This window comes from Pithys albifrons, chromosome 4 (genome assembly GCF_047495875.1).
Source record: "Pithys albifrons albifrons isolate INPA30051 chromosome 4, PitAlb_v1, whole genome shotgun sequence".
Lineage (NCBI taxonomy): Eukaryota > Metazoa > Chordata > Aves > Passeriformes > Thamnophilidae > Pithys > Pithys albifrons.
The window spans coordinates 7,592,240-7,598,233 of NC_092461.1; positions in this window are offsets into that span (position 1 = coordinate 7,592,240).

Below are 5,994 nucleotides of genomic sequence, written 5' to 3' on the forward strand. Positions count from 1 at the left end.
TCTAATCTTCAGTATATTTTTCCATTTATTCCTTCAGATGACCCCTTTTCTGTGAAAAAGTGGGATGTGTTTGCTTTCCTCAAGGAAAAATGCTCCATATTGATGGCTGAAGTAACAGAAACAGGGATTTTGAGGTGCCAGTACCTTTTACAGCGATGGGAGAGGAACCATTACTGTCATGAGTAATGAGAGTAAAACAACATCACCTTTTGGGAATGGAGCTCCTATGAGGTTTTAGTCAACTTTTTCAAAACTTAAATCATTGTCTGAGTTCACTTAGGGATTTTGCTTCATAACTTTTATGTTCACATGTTCATTAAGTCAATTAGCAATGTAATTTCTTTGGTAGACACTCCGCATACTCTGGTGGTGGTTGTACACAGCAGGGAGGGAGACTTGCTTGGCTGCTTTTCTTTTATTGGTACTGGGTTTTCATGTCCAGTTTAGTTAAGACCCTGGGACTGCAAGAACCACATCAGTACTTCAAAGTACAAACAACATTTCTTGTGTATTCTCAGCTATAGGAAATGCTTATGAAGACTGAAAACTTCAGCCTGAACTGTTAATAATTCACTTACCTTGTTTTCCCAAAATGCAAATAATGGTATCTCCAGTTTCTGTCCCTCATGATAATGAGGGATGTGAAATATCTTCACCTTAGTTAAGACTTAGTGATGTGCAGTTTCATATTTTTCAGCCAGTAGTCTATGGTAGTTTAGATAAAAGTGGTATAACTAATCTTACAGATATGAAATAAGGAATTCTTTATCTATTGATATGAAGGTTCATATAAAAATCTGTAAACCATTTGCAGAATTAAAAAAATTAAAGTACTTACAGAAATTCCATGGAGTTTGTAACAACATACCTAAAAGTAAATAACAATACAGTTTCTAAGTTGCTAAAATTTCCATTGTAGAGTTATTTTTGTTGTCTCACAGCACTGCAGAATATTGTTCGATTTCTTTTTGACATTTAAAGTGATGAGGTTTGTGGAACATTTTAAAACACTTTTAAGTATCTCAGCAACAAAAGGGCACAAGCTAATTTCTGATCTTACTGTTCCATTAGCCCTGATCTCCCAAAAATGTGTGACTACACTGTTTTTCTGGAACAAAAGGACAGAATACTGGGGTTTTTTAACAATGTCTACCATTGTAAAAGAAGTAAAAGAAGGTATAGTTAAGTACATAAAATTAATGGGCAGAGTTTCTTGGAAATTTCCTCTCTACTCTGCAGTAATAGAACAAAACATTGTCTTTATTTGTCAAGGACAAACAGTGTCAAACCACTCTAATTTCCTTCATTGGTGTGCCTGCCTTGCTGTGTAAGTGGCCAGCAGTGAATGTAATTTAAGTTTAGTGAGGTTTTCGTGCTCTTCTGCTATGCAGCTGTTGTAAACAATTCCAGGAAATGGGATCTAGATGAAATCACAGTTGTAGGGTTGTAGAATTGGCTGAAACACTCTGCTAAGCAGTAGTCATCAGGTTCTCCAAGTGAGAGGGCACAGACTGGGATCTGACAGGAATCACAGAACAGTTTGGGCTGGAAGGGACCTTCAAAGACTTCAGTCTTGTATCTAATCTAAACCTGCTCTCCTTCAGTTTAAAACCATCACCCCTTGTCATATCACAGCAGGTCCTGCTGGAAAATCCAAGTGTAATAATGACATGTATCTTAACATGTAATTATTAGTAGGACCAGCAATGCAGAAAGGATTTTCTGCTGTTCCTTTTACTGAGTGTGTTTGTGAATGAGTTGGGTGTCAGGAGAAAACATTATTTTATGAAATATGTGGCTAACACCAAGTTTTAACAACCATGAGCTGGACTGTTCATAATCCAAAGTATGAAGAGAAGCACCTTTCCCCTCATGCTATTCCTGCTGCGTTTTCTTTTGATGATGCCACTGATGATTAGATTATCTTCTACCAATGCTGACATTAAATACCCCAAGAACTGACAGAACTCCTCTAAAACAGTTACCTCAGAACCATTACAATAATGATTATCCAGTTTTAGCAAAACCTTAAGTATGTTTGTTTCCAATTTAGTTCCTGCTAATCTACCCATTCAGGACAGACAAATTCTGCCACATGGGACAAGAACACAGAAAAAAAAATCCCTTCTATTTAGCACTTCCCTTTCCCAAACCCTCCACTTCTTTATAGTTCTTCATCTCTTTGAATGTGCTCTCCCTTTGAGCTTGTTGGAAAATACAGAGAAAGGTGGGACTAATGGGGTGGAGAGGGGAATTGTCTCAAGTTCTGCTGCTCTGTGCTACAGCTAGGAGAGAGCACAAGGGTAAGTTTTGGAAGGTGGGGTTTTTTTTAAGATAAGTTTTCCAAGAGTTTTGTAAACTATGTATTTCCAAAGACTTAGGAAGAATCTCTGTGAGATTGCATTTCCCATTACAGGACATTATAGTGGCAGCTGTGCCATCTGCTTCTAAATCTGGAAAAAGGAATGAAGATGTATTTGATTGTCTCTGCTGGGAGTCAACTGGGAGAATCATGATGGTGGCTTCTTCCAGTCTCTCCTTCCCTACTCCTTAAAACCCTATGCGAGTCCAGTGGCTTAAGCAGTGCTCAGCAAAGGCAGGTAATATTTTACCTTGGTGGTGGACATTAAACCAAGAAACCACTGATTTTTCTTTTAAATCCTTTCACTTGCATTTGGTGCAAAATCGGCTTAAACCAACCCCAGTTTCCTTTGTGCCTTTCAAGCTTCAATTCCTTTAACCATTCCTATTGCAGATAGATAAATTAATATCACTTAATTTTCTTCTTCTGGCCAGTATCTTAACACAGGGTATTCATCGTGGGGCACTGAGTTTCTCCTGTTTATGTGGAAAAGGAGATGGGAGACAGAATTATTTTTAGACAAAAACCAGATTCCTGTGTTTGTTGGTTTGGGTTTGTTTATTTTTTTATTTATTTCCCCCAAGTTTCTAGCTGTGTTATGGGAGTTTGGGTAGTTTTTAGTTCATAAAATTGGAGCACATACTCTGAACAAGACTGTGGTTTGCCACAGAATGGGATGCAGATCTTCTGTGAGATGTTTTTAATTGCTCTCTGTTGCATATATGCGACTACTATATAATTTATTACATAGTATGAGTATTTCTGGATTATTTTTAAAGGAGAAAATCCTTAAGGGAAAAAAAAAAAAAGCATGTTGATCCAGGCATTCATTATTTGGGATTGTCATGTAAACATAGCTGAGTTTTTTATTAAGTCCTTATAAACAGAAAAGATTGCAAATTACTTGCAAATAGGAATGGACTGTGTATATTAACTTTAATCAGCTAGCAGAGCAGTTTGGGTCAAGTTGTAAAAGAGGAAGGTGTCTCTATGCCTAAATTTGCACTGCCAGATTTATTTAAGCCTCCTGGGGGTATAAAATAGGTATTTTCACCTTTCAGATTTACCTTAAAAACTCCCAGAAAGTGATGAAAATGTGATTATCCTGTGAGAAGGAGATAACGCAAAGGAAGAGTTGTTGCAGGCAGTCCTCAGGTTCAGCTGTAATGTGGCATCTTCATTCAAGAGGCTGAAAGGCACAGCACCTTTACCAGGTTAAACTGAATTTTATGAAATTGTTCACAGAAATCTGTGTGTTACCTTTCTGGTTGTCTGGTGGGTACACGAATAACTATGTTGTGGAGGTCAGCTTGGCTTTGAGCAAACCCTTCTCTTTCCCATGGAAAAGCTGCACCCCAAATGCAGGATTGTTCTACATGGAGTATCTCACATGGGCAACATTTTTAGGATGAGCTGTATTTTAACACAGGAGAAAGATTTGTAGAATATCTGAGCTTTAGGTGTACTTGGACAAGCTAAAGCTCCTTTTACAGGGAGCATGTGAAGTTCAGCTTCCTCATCTGAGAGCAGGGCTTAGGAGCAGAAAGAACACAGGTTAATTCACAGATCAGTGAGTGCAACAGCTCAAAGCCACTGTAAAGGGGATCTGCAGAAGAAATTTGCTTTTGTCAAAAATCAAGAATATCAGTTCTGCTGTTCCTGCTTTTAACATGTTCAGTGCTGTTCTTATTCTTTCCTGGAATACAGCTCAAATTCAGTAAAATGCAGGAATAATATTCTCCCAGTTATTCTAATTGAGGTTTTGATACATTGGGCAATAATTATGGCAGCAGTGAGCCATGGGTCTTATGAAAGGGTCAGACTTACATATTTGTATTACATTAGAACCAAAACCCCACTCATGCAAGGAACTCACTGTAACAATTAGCACTGTTAGTAAATGAACCTCTGCAAATGACAGAAAACCCCAAACTGTAGCTTGCAGTCCTCTGCAAGCTGCAGGTCACCTGCTCTTGCCCCGGGCATGGCCAGCTGCAAGAGGGAGGTTGGGATACTTGGCATCACATCCTGTTCAGTCCTGGCTGGCTCCAAGGATGGACATTTCACTGCCCAAATCCCCTCACATCACACCCCCAGGCTGCTTCCTTCCCTCAGAGCATTTTCCTTCCAGCAGTATCTGCAGAAGCTGCACCAACCCATTTTCAGACCCTTTTACTCCAGTCAGGCTGCAAGGCATTAATTGGCTGTATTTCCAGCTTGTTCTAATTAACCCCCCCCCTCATTCAGGCAGGGGGTTCTCCAAGTGGCAAAGAGTGGCTGCTTGAAAATGGAACATGCAGAAAGCCAAAACCAGGCAATTGTTCTGCTTAGGCACAGATGACTTGAGGTGATTACCTGTCTTTTCACCAATGAGGACATTCACCTGCACCCTAAGAAGTCACACTTCTGTCTGGTAATGTATCAGATTCTGTGACAAATCTGCCTCTCCCAAGGGACTGATCTATTGTAGCTGCAGCTTTAAACCTGCTTTTAGAGACTTGCAGAACATGTTAAAGAGTTTTACTAAGTCTGTGAAAAGATCCCATTTCCTGCAACAACGCAGGATTAGGGGTTTGACATGTTACTGGAAATCAAGAGTGCTGTTAGAAGAGACTTCACCTTCTTATGCCCACTAACCTTGCTGCTTTTAAAAGCTGTACAGCCCCTCTTTCCTTATTAATCTTGGTAGCTACTCTCAGTCCCATCCTTCAAACAGGGTGTACTTCAGTTCTCCTCAGTGACCCCCTCCTGGTTTCTTTTCATAAGCACTCAAAGCCACCTCTGTTACACTTGCACTTGAAAAGTCACATTTTTTAAGACTGAAGCGTGAACAGCTGTAGAGAGTGAATCAGTTATGACCTATTTATTTCTACCTGCCCACAAGCAGCCTTAAATTGAATCTTTTAAAATATTCTTGATGTGTTTCCACTATTTTATGAATATAACCTCCTTTTTTAAGAAAGATCTGGGCCCATCATCAAAATCAATGTTTATGAAGAAATAATTAAGACAATGAAGAATTCAAAAGGGATATATGATAGAAGGCGAAACTTTTCCATTAAGTATTTGTCACAAGTTTAAATTAAGCTTTACTTATTTAAGTACTTAAATGAACAGAACTAGGACATGAAAGTCTAGGAGACATTTGGTACTCTTGCTTCTGTACCCACACACAAATACGCTTAACATTAATAATGTGATAAATAAGTCACAAGTTAATAAATGAAAACACACACTCCATCCCACTTCATGCTGCTACTCCCCTTGGACCCTCTTTTCCCTTACAAAGATTAATCTGTAAGTACACATGACTTCCCTTCTCAGTATTACAATGCAATTCTTTCATCCCCTGACTCTCACAGGCTACTACTCACTATAAAAGATAAAAACAGGTACAGGGAAAATCAAAGTGAATCCACTGGAATTCTCTGGTGCTTCCAAAGCCAGGGAAGAGGCAACTTAACAAAAGCTCCATTTGACCTATTCAGGAAGATTTTTCCCACAGATTCTTTAATGCCTCTGATGCCTAATCAGACAACCCCATTTAAAGAAGTATATTTAAAAGTTCATATACTTCAAAGCTTTATAGTAGGACATTTGTAAGCACAACAGAAGACAGGATGCAAGCAAAT